This window comes from Pogoniulus pusillus, chromosome 25 (assembly GCF_015220805.1).
Source record: "Pogoniulus pusillus isolate bPogPus1 chromosome 25, bPogPus1.pri, whole genome shotgun sequence".
NCBI classification, from domain to species: domain Eukaryota; kingdom Metazoa; phylum Chordata; class Aves; order Piciformes; family Lybiidae; genus Pogoniulus; species Pogoniulus pusillus.
Genome location: NC_087288.1, coordinates 5,996,083 through 6,015,641, shown reverse-complemented (window position 1 = coordinate 6,015,641; position 19,559 = coordinate 5,996,083).

The window sequence follows — 19,559 nt, the reverse complement described above, 5'->3', positions numbered from 1 at the left end:
CTGAATCTGCCCACTCAGTTTGTGTGCTGGTAAGAAGTTGAAGAGAGAAGATGAGAATATGGAAACTATTTTCATCTTTAAAAAAAATTAGAAAGACAAAATACTGTTTCTAGGCATGTTGCAGTTTCCAAGCCTCTCTAAACAAACCCTCTTTGGAACAGGCTCTGCTTTACTTACTTGAAAACTGGGTCAGCTTTTGAAAGAAGGGGATTGTCACAGAATCACCCAGAATTGTCAGGCTTGGAAGGGACCTCAAGAATCACCTAGTATAAACACCCCTGCTGTGGGCAGGGACACCTCACACTAGATCAGGTTGCCCAGAGCCACATCCAGCCTGGCCTTAAAAACATCCAGGGATGGGGCTTCCACCACCTCCCTGGGCAACCTGTTCCAGTACCTCACCACCTTTATGGTGAAGAACTTCTTCCTAACATCTGATCTAAATCTACTCTCCTCCACCTTGGATCCAGTCTGCTTAGTCCTCCTCAATCTTCTCCAGGCTACACAGCCCCAGCTCTTTCAACCTCTCCTTCTAAGGTAGATGTTTCAAACTCTTCAGCATCTTAGTGGATATCTGGTGGACCCTCCACTAGTTCCTTATCCCTATCACACTGAGGAGTCCAGAACTGAACACAATATTCCAGCTGTGGACTAACCAGGGCAGTGTAGAAGCTGAGAAGGAGCTCCCTGGACCTGCTGGCCACACTTTTCTTAACACATCCCCACCAAATACATTTGTAAGCCAAACCCAAGGTGATACCATATATGAGTTTGGGCTGGTTTAGCACTTTCTGGATGGAGTTTCCAGACCTTGATTTCATCTTGTCCTAAGATAAACTGTTGCCTGATTTGTTTAGTTTAACTCGGGGATTTGCTGCCAGCTAGGAGCTGATTTCTGACCATCATTTCAAACAGAAGATAACACTTTGGGGCTCCAAGGCACGACATAGTTAGGTAAGTGGCAAGAAGTAGGGTTTCAAAAATGCAGGAAACTCACAGCTGCTGCCTTGTCTAGATTGAGTCCTGGTAGTTGTGGAGTACCTTGTTTATTGAAGTACATTGGGAAGGATCAGCCTGCTTCTTTTGAATATAAAATCCATGTTGGTGAGAATCTGAGCTGAGCCAGAAGACTGAAATAAACCCTGTATTGAAAAGGTGACTTGCTGTCCTCTCGAATCTCCAGAGAAACTTAACCTTTGCTTGTTCTCCCTCCAGCTCTGCTATTTCCTTGTAGGGCTTGTCATTTCCAATGAAGGTAACCTTGAAGTTACAGATAAGATTTACAGTGACTTATTACTGGTAAATATTGGGGGTGCTGGTTGACAGCTTTCTGAAGATGAGGCAGTGTCTGCCCAGGTGGCCAAGAAGGCCACCAGCATCCTGGCCTGGATCAGCAATAGTGTGACCAGCAGGACCAGGGCAGTGATTATGCCCTGTACTGCACACTGGTAAGGCCACACCTTGAGTACTGGATTCAGTCTGGGGACGCTGAAGTCAAGAAAGACATTTAAGAAGGGGAGTGATGAGACCATGACTTCTTTGATTGCTCTTGAGAGAGGAAGAATTGGACACAAAGCAAGGAAGGACATTAGACTCGTGGAGCTGTTCCACAGGTGCTATGAAAAGCAAGGCTCATTTTCATGTGAAGAAACAGCAATGCTGGGTTTTATCTTGTTTCATGTAGGATGCAGAAGGATGTGTGCAAATGTGTTGCTGTCTACAACAACCTGAAGGGAGATTGTAGCCAAGTGGGGGTTGCCTCTTCTCCCAGGCAACCAGCAACAGAACAAGGGGATACAGTTTCAAGTTGTGCTGGGGGAGCTCTAGGCTGGATGTTAGGAGAAAGTTCTCCCCAGAGAGAGTGACTGGCATTGGAATGGGCTGCCCAGGGAGGTAGTGGAATGGCCATCCCTGGAGGTGTTCAAGAGGAGACTGGATGAGGCACTTAATGCCATGGTCTAGTTGACTGGACAGGGCTGGGTGCTAGGTTGGACTGGCTGATCTTGGAGGTCTCTTCCAACCTGTTTGATTCTACAATTCAATGATTGATCTCCTGCTTTTTTCCTCTTTGTTTGACTGTTAGTTACAGATTCGTAAAATTATTTGGGTTGGAAAGGACCTTGAAGATCATCCAGTTCCAGCCCCCTGCCATGAGCAGGTCACCTCCTGCTAGCCCAGGTTGCTCAAGGCCCTCATCCAGCCTGGCTTTGAACATCTTCAGGGAAAGGGACATTCACAGCCTCCCTGGGCAACCTGTTCCAGCACTTCACCACCCTGTCTCAAGAATTTCTTCCTAATCTCCATTCTAAATCTGCCCTTCTCAGGCTTCAATAGTTCTACTGCACAGCCCCGAGACTCCTGTTGCCAGCTACCATATTAGCATGGAGGTTAACTAAGCAAAGTTTCACCTTCCTTGTATTTTCCAAGTTCTGTCAAAGTGTTACTTCATTTAAACAGTCTTGCTGAGCATTTAAGCAGTGCTACCTCCTCTAAAGAAGGATCTGGTTTCTGTTGGTTTTGATACTGGGATGGAAAAGATGGGAAAAGAAAAAGGTAAAAAAAAAGCCAAGCCCTGATGCTACAAACACCAGGGTTGGTGTTTTATTGTAGCCTGACACCATCAGCACGAAAGAGCCCCAACAAGGTCGCCAGTGATTCTTCCTCTGCTGGGCCACCAAACACACATGGTATTTCTGCTTTGCTTTCAGTGGAGGGAGAGGTATATGGAAGGGGGAGTTATCCTTTAGAACTAGAGACAGTAATTGCTTTGCCTCTCCTTTTCTCTATTATTGATCAGGGAGGCTCCACTTCTACAGCTCAACAACAGTAAAATGAGTATTATGGGAATGTTTCATAATTATTGATTGGGCTGAGTTTCCAGTGGTAGTGAAAAAATACGTTATGAACTGGCAGAGAATATCCACCACTGTGACTTCTTGCGGCGTGTGACTGGTGTGAGCTTCTACTCAAAGCTGCAATTGAAACAAAGAGACTTTTGCTTCAGTAGCAATGCAATAAGGTACAGTGCAGCAGGCAGCTGCTGGGTAGTGCAGGATGCAGTGCCACAGGTTGTAAGCTGAACACTTCACAGAATCATTGGAAAGGAGCTTCAGAGATTGAGTCCACCCACCTGCCAAAGCAGGGTCTCTAGGGCATGTCACAGACAGGTCTTGCAAGCTTCTATCCCAGGAAAGACGTGGAACTGCTGGAGTGGATCTGGAGGAGGACATGGAGATGATCAAAGAGCTGGAGGACCTCTCCTATGGGGACAGGCTGGGAGAGTCGGGGCTGTTCAGCCTGCAGAAGAGAAGGCTTCCAGGAGACACAGAGCAGCCTGTCAGTACCTGGAAGAGAGCTGGGGAAGGGCTTTTGGCAAGAGCTAGTGTTGATAGGAAGAGAGGCAATGGCTTTGAGCTGGAAGAGAGCAGATTTACACTGGATATTAAGAAGAAATTATTTCCAGTGAGGGTGGTGAGACTCTGGAACAGGTTGCCCAGGGAGGCTGTGGATGTCCACTCCCTGAAGATATTCAAGGCCAGGTTAGATGAGGCCCTTGTGCAATCTGGTCTAGTGGGAGGTGTGCTTTGCTCATGGCAGGGGGGTTGGAGCAAGGTGATGTTTAATGTCCCTTCCAGCCCAAACCATTCAATGGATGTATGAAAGAACTGGATGAATGGAGAACTCTCCTGCAAGGGCTGAGCAGCCTGGGCAAAGTGCTAGGCTTGCATGACTCCTCTTCTGCTTCCAGCATGAGGAAAAACACAGCTTGACTTAAAATTCTGTGAATATTAGATTAATTTCTGCGTTTCTTGGATGTCTTTTATGGAAATGTGTATTTTAAGTAATGTCTTGATTTCATTTTCCTCTTAGGACTTTCCAATTGCATACAAAGCTACCCTGAATCCGTTATTGATAGAAACATTGCATTAGCACAATTGGTAGCTGATTAAAGACAAGCGTAGAAGGCATGGCTTGACTTAGCACTGCCTGCAGTGCAATTTGCCTTCTCCAGAATGAGATAGAAACAGGAAGGTACATTTCATTTATTTTCTGGCTGTTCCTGTGGCTAGTTGCCAGCTTGTCAATGAGGTGCTCTAAAAGAACCCAGAGAGGACATTGAATCATGACAAGAGCTGTCAGCACAGCTGCATTTCCCCAACAAAATTGCATGAAACAACACATTTCCTGTGGTTTTGAGGTAAAATTGTAGTCAGCTTCTCTCTTGCTTGAATCAGTGCCTGGGTTTGGTCAGGACGTTCTGGCATCTTTTAATCTAAGGCCCAGGCTGATAGTTTGGTGCAGTCATGGAGCCTGATTGCCTTTGTATGGGTCAGATGTTTGTTTGGTTTGTGTTGTTCATGAAAGTAAGTGAAAGGCTGCTTAATCTGGACTCAAGCCTCCTTGTGCTGTGGAGGTCCCATCTGGATCTCCTTCATACAGCCTCACAGTAGTATCACTTAATGTTGTCCTTTAGACACTTGTGTTCCTACATGTGGAAAAGATGAATGAGTCTTTGAGCTCTCAGCAGCCCTCACTGTGCCTAAAGGAAGGAGAAAATTATGAGAGGAAATGGATTTAAGTTTGAGGAGGGCAGATTTAGGCTGGGGATTAGGAAGAAATTCTTGACAGTGAGAGAGTGAGGGTAGGGAGACACTGGAAAAGGTTGCCCACGGAGGTTGTGGATGTCCCCTCCCTGGAGATCACAGAATTAACCAGGGTGGAAAAAGACCTTTGAGATCATCAAGTCCAACCTATTACCCAACATCATCTGATCAACTAAACCATGGCACCAAGTGCCACATCCAGTCTTTTTGAAAACATTTCCAGTAATGATGACTCCATCACCTCCCTGGGCAGCCCATTCCAACGGCCAACCACTCATTTTGAGAGGAACTTCTTCCTAACATCCAGCCTAAACCTTCCTGGGTGCGGTTTGAAACTCTGTCCTCCTGTTCTCTCTGTGGTTGCCTGGGAGAAAAGACCAACCCCGACCCGGCTACAAGCTCCTTTCAGGTAGTTGTGGAGAGTAATAAGGTCTCCCCTGAGGCAGGCTGGTTGAGGCCTTGGGCAACCTAGTATAGTGGCAAATGCCTTTGCCCACGGCAGGGGATTAGAAGTAGATGATCTTTAATGTCCATTCCAACTAAACCACTCAGTGATTCTACTGAGGTTCAACCCAAACTACTCTCACATAGTTTGCTTGGTTTGAGGTCCTTATATCCTATTAAAGCACAGCACTGGGAGCTAAGAGGGAGGTTGTAGGTAACTTTATTGCAGCTATTTAAGGCTTTCTCCTCTTTTCCACACAAAATTGGACCCTCAAGCTTGTCGTCTCTTCAGAGCTAGACAAATATCACTCCTTCCAGCATGTGGTAGCTCTTTCTGGAGGTAGATTTACATGAGCGAAGGCAACTTGCTTTATCTTCCTAAATGACTTTTTAGAGAAGTTCTTTCCTGTTGTGTGGTGCTCATGCCTAATTTATTTTGAGATTGCAATGCTTTGACCCATGGCCAGAGAATAGGACCAGCCTGAAAGTCATCTAATTCAATCAGCCACAGTCTGTGGCCAGGCAAACTCCTTCCCGTTCGTCTGCGAGCGTCTGCTCACCATGGGCACTGCTGTCATAAAAATAGAAGCACCAGTTACAGCTGAGGAGTTCTGTGGAGAAACGAGACAAGGATTTCATTTCTCTTTCTGTCAGGGTCCAGCAGGGTTCAAAGAGATGCGGGGAACCTTTATCCTTCAGGTGCGAACGCTTCCTCCATCTCTTCAGCACGCTGTCAGCAAAGCAGGAGCTGTGCAAACTGCAACGTATGGAGGTGTGGCTGCGCGCTGGGGCCAGGGCAGCTCCACACCGAGTATTAACCAGCTGCCAGTCAAGCACCCCACCGTTGGGTAAGCTGGTCACATAGTGCTGCCGCTGCCTATTAATCCACTCCCTGCCTCTAGCATCACCTGGTTTATTTTCTATCCCAGTTTCATACCTTTTCTGGCAAATCCCAGGGGAAATAGATTCCAGTGACAGTCTATGGTAATTTTGCTCTGTGCACTCTATCTCATTACAGAGTCTTTGTCTTTCTGAAACAGAGGGAGGATTTACATCTACTCTCTTTGCTGCCACACACCGGTTCAGGGGAAGAGCTTTGGGGTGCTTGGGAGTAAATTTAATTTTCCCTGCTGTTCCGAGAAGTGTGAATCAGTTTCGAGCAGATGATGTCACTGCCAATTTACAGGTTTTAATTCCTGTGCTTTTGTGTAGGAGGAATCCTAAGGACTGTTTTTGTCATGGTAATGCAGCTAGGTGGAGAGGGCTAGGCCATGCAGGAGGCAATGTTCAAGCCTTTTTTTTCCCTCTTTACCAAGTTTGAAAGGTGGGGCACAAAGTGCCACCTTCAGACTCTTGCTATTGGAAAGTGGTGGATTTTGTCCCAGTTTAGTTCTTTGATAAGCAGACTTATTTGCTGTGGGTTCTATGAGCGTAGCTTGAACAGTGAAGAATTTTGTTTGTTTTGCCTTCTGATGCTGAAACAGGAGTTGAATTATACACTGTGAAGCTCTGTTCCAAGGAAGAGAAGTTTCTCTTCTGCTCAAAACCAAGAAGTGTTTTCCCCTCTTAAGAACATTGTATTCACATACCCTGTGAACTCTTCTTGACTTCTTGCTCTGGATGTTTTACTGGGAAGATGCATGTGATTGGTTCTGCTTTCACTGGCTGCCCCAGCTTTTCAGCAGGAGGCAAACAGTGAATAATGCTGATTCTGCCCAGGCACCTCATCCTGTGCAAAGAACAGTTGCTCTGCAAATCTGTATTGTATGATGCAAGTAATTTATGCAGACACATAAAAGTGTGAAACTCAAGCATGCATCCCTGGAAGCATTAACCTGCATCCTCTCCTTGATGCCTTAGTAACCCAAACAACCAACCACAGAGCACCCTGAGATGAACTTGTCTCTGTTTTAGGGGTGAGGATACTAAATGTCCTGCATGTCCTGTCATCATAGCCACACTCTCCTTCATAACCAAGGACGACTCAGTGCAGGGATCTTCAAATACCAAACTATGAGTTGTAAGAGGAGGGATAAGCCATCAAGGGTGGTTAGTGGGATGGAGAATCAGCAATTCAAAAGGAGCATGTCAAGGTAAAAACATCGTGTAATTATCACTGCTTGGTGGCAGTCCAGACTGGGGGATATGGAGAGCAGCCCTGCAGAAAAGGGCTTGGAGGTGCTGGAGTGAGAAGCTTGACAAGAGTCAGCAATGGGCACTTGCAGCCCAGAGGCCAATAGCAGCTTGGGCTGCATGGAAAGCAGTGTGTCCAGCAGATGGAGAGAGGGGATTTTGCCACTCTGTTCTGCTCTGGGGAGACCTCACCTGCAGTGCTGTGTCCAGCTGTGGGACTCTCAACTCAAGAGGAACATGGACCTGCTGGAGTGGGTCCAGAAAAGATGGGAGCACCTCTGCTATGAGGACAGGCTGAAAGAATTGGGGCTGTTCAGACTGCACAAGAGAAGGTTCCAGGGAGGCCTTAGACCTGCATTTCAATATCTGAAGGGGACCTACAGGAAGACTGGAGAGGAGGGACTGTTTAGAAGGGCTCGTGGGGATAGGATGAGGGACAATGGTTTGAAACTGGAGCAGGCGAAATTTAGGTTGGACATCAGGAGGAAGTTCTACACAATGAGAGTGGTGAAATACTAGAACCAGCCCAGGGAGCTGGTGGAATTGCCATCCCTGGAGGTGTTCAAGAAAAGACTGGATGAGGCACTTAGTGCCATGGTCTAGTTGATTGGATAGGGCTGGGTGCTAGGTTGGACTGGATGATCTTGGAGGTCTCTTCCAACCTGTTTGATTCTATGACCTGCAAAGGTCATCCAGTCCAACCCCCTCTGCAGTGAGCAGGGATATCCTCAACTAGATCAGGTTGCCCAGAGCCCTGTTGAGCCTCACCTTGAGTATCTCCAGGGATGGGGAGATCATCTGCCTGGGCAACCTATTCCAATATTCCTCCACCTTCATGATGCAGAACTTAGGAACCTAACATCCAATATAAAGTTGTTCTTATTTAGTTTGAAGCCATTGCCCTTCATCCTATCACTGCAGGCCTTTCTTGTAGGCCCCCTTCAAATACTGGAAGGTGGTTTTAAGGCCACCTCTTCTCCTGGCTGAACAACCCCAGCTCAGTCAAAAATATGTGGAAAGAGCTTGTGACAAACCCAAGACATTCAAAACAAGAGGTAAAACATGAAAAAAAAAAAAAAATTCCTGACCATCTGATGCCATAAGAAGCTGAAGGAATCCAGAAAAAGGAAAGGAAAGGAAAGGAAAGGAAAGGAAAGGAAAGGAAAGGAAAGGAAAGGAAAGGAAAGGAAAGGAAAGGAAAGGAAAGGAAAGGAAAGGAAAGGAAAGGAAAGGAAAGGAAAGGAAAGGAAAGGAAAGGAAAGGAAAGGAAAGGAAAGGAAAGGAAAGGAAAGGAAAGGAAAGGAAAGGAAAGGAAAGGAAAGGAAAGGAAAGGAAAGGAAAGGAAAGGAAAGGAAAGGAAAGGAAAGACAAAAATCTCACTTCTTGCTCAGTATTGCTCTTTGAAGTGCAGACAGGCCTAAGGACTGGCCTTTGAGATGGCAGCCTAAGGTGAGAGCAGAAGCAAGGCCAAATCAACCTTCCCTTTCCCAAAGGCTTCAGTCTTGGGAACCATATTTCTGTACCCTCTGAGTCTGGATGGCTGAGCCTCGAAGACAAATGTAAACTCCTGCTGAGCACTGGAAAACATGTTTAAAACTGCATGGTCTCCATCCATCTCGCAGAATATCTGGAAGGATTAAGCAGGACTGCTGCAAAACGTTCCTGTTAGGCAGAAAGAAAGATGTGAGGAACGTTGCTGGCGTTGAATTATATTTGCTTGGCTTGTGAGCATCTGCAGTTCAGCTGAGTGCATGTCTTCTTGGCTGGCTTCTCTTCATGTCTGAGGGCAAGCGTGCCTTGTAAATGCATTAAGTTATTCCCAGGATGATGCCAAACATTAAGAAGGTCAAGCTAACTTTGTGTCAGTGAATGCATCTTCTAAGACTTGTGCTTCTCTAAGTGCCTTTTAGGCAAGGATCTAGCACGTTGTAAAAATTGCACTGGAGAGTGTTCTATCTGTGTGAGCTAAGGAAAGGTTATTTTACAGGTACTGATAAATGGAGAGAAGCAAGTGCTGAGCACAAGCTGGTGTGTGCCCAGGTGGCCAAGAAGGCCACCAGCTTCCTGGCCTGGGTCGGCAATGGCATGACTGGCAGGACTACCTGAAGGGACATTGTAGCCAGGTGGGGTTGGTCTCTTCTGTCAGGCAACCAGCAACAGAACAAGGGGACACAGTCTCAAGTTGTGCTGGGGAAAGTATGGGCTGGATGTTAGGAGGAAGTTGTTGTCAGAGAGAGTGATTGGCATTGGAATGGGCTGCCCAGGGAGGTGGTGGAGTCACTGTCCCTGGAGGTGTTGAAGCAAAGCCTGGATGAGGCACTTGGTGCCATGGTCTGGTTGATTGTCTAGGGCTGGGTGCTAGGTTGGCCTGGATGAGCTTGGAGGTCTCTTCCAAGCTGGCTGATTCTGTGATTCCATGACCAAGGGAAGTGGTTGTTCCCCTGCAGTGGGCGCCAGTGAGGCCACGCCATGAGTACTGGGTCCACTTCTGGGCTACTCACTACGAGAAGGACATTGAGAGACTGGAGCATGTCCAGAGAGGGGCAGTGAAGCTGGAGAACAGGGCTGGTGAGGAGCAGCTGAGGGAACTGGGGGTGTTAAGTGTGGAGCAGAGGAGGCTGAGGGGAGAGCTCCTTGCTCTCTGCAGCTCCCTGAGAGGAGGCTGGAGTGAGGTGGGAGCTGTCTCTCCTCTGTAGCTAGTGATGGGATGAGAGGAAATGGCCTCAAGTTGCACCAAGGCAGCTTTAGGCTGGATACTGGGGGAAAATTCTTTACTGAGAGGGCTCTCAGCACTGAACAGGCTGCCCAGGGGGTGGTTGGTGTCCCAGCTTGAGGCCAGGAGCTGCCCAGGGGGTGGCTGGTGTCCCAGCTTGAGGCCAGGAGCTGCCCAGGGGGTGGCTGGTGTCCCAGCTTGAGGCCAGGAGCTGCCCAGGGGGTGGTTGGTGTCCCAGCTTGAGGCCAGGAGCTGCCCAGGGGGTGGTTGGTGTCCCAGTTTGAGGCCAGGAGCTGCCCAGGGGGTGGTTGGTGTCCCTGTTTGAGGCCAGGAGCTGCCCAGGGGGTGGTTGGTGTCCCAGCTTGAGGCTGCAGGCTGCCCAGGGGGTGGTTGGTGTCCCAGCTTGAGGCTGCAGGCTGCCCAGGGGGTGGTTGGTGTCCCAGCTTGAGGCTGCAGGCTGCCCAGGGGGTGGTTGGTGTCCCAGCTTGAGGCCAGGAGCTGCCCAGGGGGTGGCTGGTGTCCCAGCTTGAGGCCGCAGGCTGCCCAGGGGGTGGTTGGTGTCCCAGCTTGAGGCCAGGAGCTGCCCAGGGGGTGGTTGGTGTCCCAGCTTGAGGCCAGGAGCTGCCCAGGGGGTGGTTGGTGTCCCAGCTTGAGGCTGCAGGCTGCCCAGGGGGTGGCTGGTGTCCCAGCTTGAGGCCAGGAGCTGCCCAGGGGGTGGCTGGTGTCCCAGCTTGAGGCCAGGAGCTGCCCAGGGGGTGGCTGGTGTCCCTGTTTGAGGCTGCAGGCTGCCCAGGACTGCAGGGCAGAAGTGACTCTGACTCCTCTGCAGGGTAAGAAGGAAGGTCCTGCAGACTGGTTGGGAGTTCCAAGGGAGATTCTCTTGACAGGTGCATCTATGCAAAGGGCAGGCAGGCAGAATGAGTGCATGCACAGGCCAGGCCTATGGCACTAAAACCTTCTGGACTCCTCCGTGCCCTGCACCCTCGGCAGGCCTGAGAGCAGGCCAGAACTGCCCTCCCCAGCTCAGGCCTGCAAGGCCTCGGCAGGCCGCGTGAGGCAGCTCCCGGCGGCTGCCGGCCAGGAGCCATCTCCCGCACCCAGGGCAGCAGGGAGGGGAAGAGAAATCAGCCAGGCACTGCCTCATGAGCTGTGACACTGGGAAACAGAGTAACAGTGTTGGACATCCCGGGGTGAGCAGGTCTGGCCCCTGGCGCCCACTCAAACCACCACAGCTGGCTTTCTGCACCCAGGGGTTGACTTGTGCTGGCCTCCTAAAGCTGTGCTTCGGGGAAAAACATCACCCAGCCTTTGCTTCTCAACATCCAACACTTGGATTTATTCTAGGAGTGCTTTGTGGGTGAGTATTTAACAAATCTAGGCCACAACCTCCTGTGAATTATATTCACGGCTGTGTGGCCTCTCATCATGAGACTATGGCAGGATATATACTGCTGAGAGAGCTGAGGGTGTTCAGCCTGGGGAAGAGAAGGTGCTGGGGGGACCTTAGAGCTGCCTTCCTGGCTGAGGCACTTGGTGCCATGGTCTGGTTGACTGGCCAGGGCTGGGTGCTAGGTTGGACTGGATGATCTTGGAGGCCTCTTCCAACCTGGCTGATTCTATGATTCTATAAGGGATGCTACAGGAAGGCTGCAGAGGGACTTTTCTTCAGGGTGTCTAGAGACAGGAGAAGGGGGAATGGTTTGAGGCTGAGGGAGAGCAGGGTTAGACTGGACCTTAGGAAGAAGTTATTTAGTATGAGGGTGGTGAGATTCTGGAACGGGTTACCCAGGGAGGTTGTGGATGACTGTTTGTATTCAGGGCCAGGTTGAATGAGGCCTTGAGTAGCTGAGTCTAGTTGAGAGGTGTCCCTGCCCATGGCAGGGAGGTTGGCGTAGATGATCTCTGAGGTCCCTTCCAACCTGAGCCATTCTCTGATTCTGTGCTGTGAGTTGCTCTATTATTATCATTATTATATTTTATCTTATTTTACTTTTATTTTATTTTATTTTATTTTTTATTGATTTTTTTAATTTCTCCTTTTCTTTTGCCACATTATTAGATTTGTAGAAGGTAAACAAATACCTTCACACCCCCAAAACCTGTTGCAACTGCAGAAGTTTGAAAGAAGTTCCTTCATTCATAAGCAGTGAATGATTTTGTTTGAGGCATTTGGCTGTGTGCTATCTTTGTCCTCTGCCAACAGGCAGAACAAATACTTTTGCAGATTTTAACAGACATGGTAATTCGTGGAACGTCTGTTTTCTGTCTTGCAGCAGCATTGATGGAGCAGCACCTTTGAAAGAACTCTAAACCCAAAAGGAGTAGTTAGCGCAGGCTTTTAATTGCAGAGCAGGAGCTTTACTATTCTGCATGCATGTTTTTTATGTCTTCAGAACAAGCTAAGCCATCAGCAGGTTCCCTGAGGGCATCTAGATGTACCAGTTTCAACCATGGTGGCCCATATTAGAGTGAAATAAGAGCTGCAGAGTAGAAGATGGGGAGGTTTTTTGAAAGTTAATTTTGTCTCTATGTAATTTTATCCACATTTTACAACTTACTGTGAGGAGAAACTGCCCTGGCTACTGTAACATGACTTCATGTGTATGCCTGAGGACTCAGCCTCTCCTGGGATGTCTTTCTCTTCTGGTAGAAAATTTGAGCACTACTAGGTTATTTATTAATGAGCACGTGGACTGTGATGGAAAAACTATTAACAATCTCATGGGTTTCTGTATGATGCTCTTCAGTGCAGCGTCTGAATGCCTTGTAGAGGTTCATTTTATCTTCAGGTGAATCTGGGGGTAAAGACATAGCAAAGGTTCTGTTTTAGAGGCTGAGAATAACTCTGCTGAGCATTTAAGGCCATAAGTGCCCAGCAGTTGTTGGCAACTCATCCAACCAGTCTGCAACATCACCTGTTTATTAAAGTGAAATACTGTTTTTGATGGGTCCACCATTGGGTCTGTGTGTGCTCAGCATTTCTGCTGACCGCATCCAATGATTTTCAGGTGGCCACTCAGAAAACAGACACACTGAGTTAAATGTAGGTTCCTCAAATTCTTCCCATATCTCGTCTCTACTGCAGGCTGAGGTCTTTTAAGTATTTTGTGTATCCCAGTGGCTTCTTGCAAAAGATTTCTTTTTAGTGGTTTGCTTGATCTTGGTAACAAAGGCTTTGGCAGAAGCACATCTGAAATCTGATTCCTTAGTGAAGCACTTAACTCTCACAACAATGATTAGTCTCCTTTAACTCTTGCAGTCTTAGACTTCATACACGGTGGAGATGTGATGAGAAGATGCATAGAATCATACAATAGTAGATGCTGGAAGGGACATCTGGAGATCATCTAGTCCAGCACCCTGCTAAAGCAGGTTGGCCTAGAGTAGGTTGCACAGGAACACATCCAGGCAGGTTTTGAAGGTCTTCAGAGAAGATCTTCAACCACTTGTGTCTATAACCCATGCTTTGGGCAGTGCTCACTGTTTCCAGTCCCCTTCACAGCTATGCTCTGTTGGCATGCTTGGGCACTGCTGACCTCAGTGTGATACCCATTGCAATTCTTCCAACAAGCAACGGACACAAACTGGAACTCAGGAGGTTCCATAAAAACATAAGGAAAAACTTCTCCCTTTGAGGGTGCCAGAGCCCTGGGGCAGGCTGCCCAGAGAGTAGGTGAAGTTTCCTTCTTTGGAGGCATTACAAACGCTCCTGGATGTGTTCCTGGGTGATCTTGCTCTAGCAGGGGGGTTGGACTAGATCTTCAGAGGTCACTTCAACCCCTACCATTTTGTGTGATTCTATGTGTGAAGAGCCCCCTCTATGTGTCTGGAGGATGCAGAAATGAGCCTGTGCTTGATCAGCTGTGAGAAATAATCAGAATAAACCAGATCTGGAATTCCCCAAGCTCTGCTTTTATGGTTTTGTCTAATTATTTGCAGAGTCTTGTGTTACACCTTACAGGGACTCTCAATAAAGCCAAGAATAATTGCCACATAACTGAAAGTAGAGGAGAGCCCAATGGAGCCTCTAAAGCTGCCTTTATGAATGCTGAAATAGCACAGGGACTGTATGTTACTGACATCTTTTTCATGGACTAGACAAGCTGTTAGAAGGCAGCACTGGGCAACTGTGGCCTCTTTGTAGTAGGACATTTTTTTTCCTTGGGCTTGAAGATACCAACCAAATTCAAGGGAATTTGTAGAAGGAAAAAAGGTACTGACGGAGTTGATGGGGCAATGGACTGAGACAGAATAAAACAATGATGGAAAAGGCAGGCAGAAAATAGGTTGTGATGGGATAGCTGCAGGAGATGCTGAGAACAGTGTGATAGCATGTGGCATGTCCCCTGCACTGCTGCCTTGTGAGGCACCTTCCCTGCCTGTGGCCATCCCCCAGCCTGGATTGATATCAAGGGTTGCCCTGACCTAGACCTTGCACTTAACCTATTTGTTCTAGTGTTGCCTTGTGTTTAACAAACCCTCAAATTCAGCTACTAGAGGTCTGGCAGGTATGGTGGAGCATCATGCTGGGAATCCAGTGTTTTGCCATGAAATGCTTCAGTCATTGCTGTAAGACACAGATGTGAAACAAAGGACTTGAGGGTGCTGCACTGCTGACAAGCACAAGTGGCTGAACAGTTGCACTGTGCATTGTACACTGTAAATTCCTCTGAATGGAGCCTCTCTATTTCCCTGTGTCTACACAGTGTTTAGCACAGCTGGGAGTCCTTAGCTGAAGGCCTCTCTACATGCTACTGTAAAGCAAATAACAATGTATTTGTCAGCTGCATGTCTTAAGCATGTTAATAGATTCCCTGCTGATAAAAGGGACCTGCTTGGCTGACATTTGAACAGAGATGCAGCCTTTTGATCTTACCTTGCAAGTCTTGGGCTCTGTCTGTTTAGAGAGTTATGGCTAAGGTACTGTTCCAAAGCTCTTTAACATCATGACAACATCGTTTCCAGCACCCAGAAAGCAAGTTTAAAGCTAGCTCTGGTCTGACAACGTGTTGCAGTGTGGACAGGGTTATATTGTTGTGCTTGCTCTGCAAGATGCTTCTCACAACTTGGGCTCGGAATCACAGTACCCTGAACCACCAGAAGGAACTGCTGAAAGAGTCCATCAGAGAGCCCCCGAGAGGCTGAGGAGATACGAACATCTATCTTACAGGGAGAGCCTGAGTGAGCTGGGGATCTTGAGCCTGAGAAAAGGAGGCTGAGGGAGAATCTCATTCATATTGATCAATATCTAAAAGATGACCGTTGGGAGGATGGGGTCAGACTCTTCTCAGTGGTGTCTAGTGACAGGACAAGGGACAATGAGCACAAACTGGAGCAGAGGTGCTTCCATCTGAAGATAAGGAAAAAAAGCTTCCCTTTGAAAGTGGCAGAGCGCTGGAGCAGGCTGCCCAGAGAGGTGATGAAATCTCCATCTCTGAGGCATTCAAACCCTCCTGGGCGTTTTCGTGTGTGATTTACTCTGGGTGACCCTCCTCTAGCAGGGGGGTTGGACTGGGTGATCTTTAGAGGTCTCTTCAACCCTTACTGTTCTGTGATTCTGTGGACTCACCTCCTCTTTCAACACCACTCCTTTGACTGTCTAGTTTAACTCACCCTCCATTTCACAGATTTTTGAGGGAAGCAAGAGAAAGGAAATGAGTGCCAGTCCACCTGCAGTGCAGAATGAGGAGTGCAGTGCTCTCTTTACAAAGAAGCAGGCAGATGGCCACATGCACTGAGCAGCACTGCTCAGTGCCCCTCATGCTCCACACCATTCAGTGCCTTGCAGGAGTGTGCCCTTTCTCTTCATTATTGGTGCTTTTGATTCTGCTGCAGCTGATGGGGAAATCAAAATGCTCCTCTGCCTCTGGAATACTGCACTAGTGATGGTGCTGCTGCTTCTTCCTCTCCACTCCCTGAAGGTGGCTTAGTCACATCAAGCAAATTAATCATTAGAGATACAGTACAAGCAGGGGGGTTTTAACTGGCAGGATGCTGATGCAGGTCTTTGTCTGCAGGATAGGTGGGTGACTCTCCTTTTCAGGTGCATGAGAATTCTCTGAAACAGCTAAAAATGTATCTTAACTAGCAATGGTTTTCTTATTCCGTAATCTTTAGTTGTGGTGACTCTGTCTGATAAAGTTTAGGAGGAAAGTTTGCTTTGCAGCAGAGTCACATCCTGCCCCTTATTTAGTTTGTTGGGTTCTTTGGTTTTTTTTTTCTCTTCATCTGTCTTTTCTATGTTCGTTCTGGAATGGATCAATTCATATCATAGCTCTGAGTGTTCACTTACACCATGAAAAGTCTGGGGTGGTGTTCTTGCAGATCATGCTTTGTTTCATTGTCCTGTAGCCAGGGTTGGTATTTCTACATTATGGGCTGTTCTGTGTGTGTGTTTGGGGTGTGGGGATGACAGTGAGGGAGATCAGAATTGCCCTCATTCCTAACAGTAACTCTCTGGTGTGTGGTCTTGGGCGACTGAGTCAGATTTTCAAGTAAGGGAACATAAGGAGAACTCTTGACAATTAAGAGACAATGTGCCTTAGGAGGTTAATATGGTTCTTGCCCTCTGAGAAGTGCTATTTCAGTGATAAAGAAGGAGAAATTGGAAAAAATATCATGATTTTTAAAGAGGAAAATTATCATCTATCCATGCAAGAGCTGATAAAGCTTGCAGAAATGAAGGATGAGCCCCATGGTAGCAAGATGCACGAAGATGAGGTGAGGGTACAGGAAAGCAGATGGAGATACAGTCCCTGGGGACTAACTGCTGTGCTGTACATCAGCACTGAGCTGTGCTATAGAGACTCTGGGAAAAGGTGGGCAGCTTCAACTGCTCCTTCATGGTGAAAACCTCCAACAGTGAGTGAAGGAAATGAAGATAAAGCTTCAGCAGACGAAATCAAGCTGTATCCAGGCCATTGGTACAGGCTTAGGTGAGTGTTGTACTGTGATGGAGTCCTGTCTAAACCTCTCTGACCTTAAAGGCCTGAGCATTGAATCAAGGCTTCATTGCAGACTCCCATCAGGCTTACAGGGGAAGGTGTAGAGTTAGCTTGGTAGCTCTAGTACTAGCCATGGTGCACAGGTGAAGGATTAACCAAGGAGCAAATCTGATGAGATGATACAAGGATGCAGTGTTGCCCCATGATGAGGACCATGTACTCTAGTGGTTTGTGCTAGTGCAGGTTAATTTCTCAACTTTCTCCTGCTAATCTGACTGTTGGTGAGCAACAACCAACTAATGTTATTGTTCAACTGCAGCTATTTCATAGAGTGGCAGGGGTTGGAAGGGACCTCTGAAGATCGTTAAGTGATCCAACCCTTCTCCTAAAGAAGGATTGCACAGAGTTAACCACACAGGAACACATCCAGATGGGTTTGGAATGCCTCCAGAGACGGAGGCTCCACAACCTCCCTGGGCAGCCTGTTTTGGGTTCTGTCCTCAGCTTTAGTTGGAGTTTATTGCTGTTGAAAACTGACCACCAGGCTGCATAGTCAGCTGCCTGGTGCTGAGGAATTGCTGCTCCTGAGCCAAAGGAGACTGCTAAGCAGCACCTGGGTGACAAGCAATAGTTGACCTTTCTTTGAGATCTGCAATGTGGAGATGGAAGCTTCTTCCATTTAGCAGTGAGTGGTTTCAGCTCTTAATGAAACCTCTAGGCTATAGAAAATTCATGTGGAAATTTCTCAGCAGAAATTCTCCTGGGACCTCTTAATTTTCTCTAGCGTGGAACGTGTTCTGAGAATGGGTAATTTATAGCAACACAGAGCTTTGGGGGCAAGCCTAAAATGAGAAGAGCTATGAGGGGAAAAATGAAAATAAAGTGGAAATAAAATATTTTGACTCTCAGAAGGGATTCAGTATGGGATTAATCTCCAGATAATTTGGTATATTTGAACCATTCTTATTAAGTCAGAGCTGATTCATGTGTGTCTGGTAGTAAAGTAGAGGTAAGACAGTGAAAGTTGGAAGGCTGGGTTTTGCTCCAGCGGCTTCGTACCAGGGGGATTCATCTGCAAGTCAGAATAGAGTCCTGACTGTTTTGCTCCAGGCTTTAGGCTTTGAAGAGAAATTAATACAGCTCTGGAGAAAGAGACTTGAAGGTGTTGGTTGGTGAAATGCTCCCCAGGAGCCAGCAGTGCCCTCATGCAGCCCAGAGGCAGCTGTGTGCTGGACTGCAGCCAGAGGAGTGTGGGCAGAAGAGCAAGAGAGGGGATTCTGCTCCTTGACTCTGCTCTGCTGAGACCACCCCTCCAAGCCTGCATCCAGTTCTGGTGTCCCCAGCATAAGAAGGACACAGAGCTGCTAGAGTGAGTCCAGAGGAGACCACAAAGATGATGCAAGGGCTGGAGCACCTCTGCTGTGAGGATAGGCTGAAGGAGCTGGGGGTGTGCAGCCTGGAGAAGACTCTGGTGGGACCTTAGAGCTGCCTTCCAATAGCTGAAGGGATCCTACAGGAAGGCTGCAGAGGGACTTTTCATGAAGGCGTCTGGAGAAAGAAGGTAATGGTTCAAAGGTGAGGGAGAGCAGGGTTAGACTGGACCTTAGGAAGCAGCTCTTTGGTATGAGAGTGGTGAGACACTGAAACAGGTTATCCTTGGAGGCTGTGGCTTCCTCCTGCCAGGTTGCATGAGGCCTTGAGTAGCTGAGTCTAGTTTAGAGAAGTCTCTCCCATGTCAGGGAGGTTGGTGCAGATGATCTCTGAGGTCCTTTCAACCTGAACCATTCTAGGATTCCATGGTATTCATTACTTGGCTTTTGTAGTAAAGATCCAAGAACAGATGAAGGCATTTCCTATCAGTAGCCTTTCACAATTGCTGTTTTTCAGTGCTATCAGTACTGTTTATTTAATGGTGTTACTGTCATGACTACATGGGTACTGCAAGTTTTAACTGTAATATCAACAGGATTATCAGTTGATCCATTCAGAGCATGAGTGAAAACTATACTAATATTTGTTGCAGTGTGCTTAGCTGTAGGAAAATAAATAGTGAAATAGGCATTCTATCTTTTTTTTTTAATATATATATATTAATAAGTGACAAATTGTCATTGTTTTTTTGTTCATCATTTGCCTTCCCAACTGAGGAGGGTAAGAGTGAGAAGTATACTTCACCTTAGGAGTGCAAGAATGAGAATTGTCTAAATTGCAGAAAGGAAGTGGCTGAGATCTTGAAGCTGTTCAAATGTTCTTTGTGGCTGGCTGAAAGCTTGCCCAAGACTGCAAACTTCATTTCTGTGGATGACACAGTAATTTTTAACAAGCAGGTTCTATGTCAACTCATGTCACAATTTGGATTAAAAATGACAGACATCTCTTTTCTCCTCTTTGGAGGAAAGATGAGATTGAGGGGAGGGGGTTTGAAGCCAAACTTTTTGTGGGTTTTTTTCAACTTTATTTTGCATACTGGAAGTCTGGGACTACAGAAAAAACAGTAGTTACAACATTCAAGGTGTGTCTGTGTGAGCAAGACTCTGGATGACACTTCATCAGCTAACCCCCAGTGCCTGGATACTCATGATCCCTTCTTGGCAGCCTGTCCTGGGCTGCAATAGAGAGGTTAAAGTTGAAAATTACCCACTATTGCTTTGTGCACAAGGATGTGGAAGTTGGAGCTATAATTGTTTCTTTCTTTAGGGTTTTGAGTTCCAGGATTGCTTG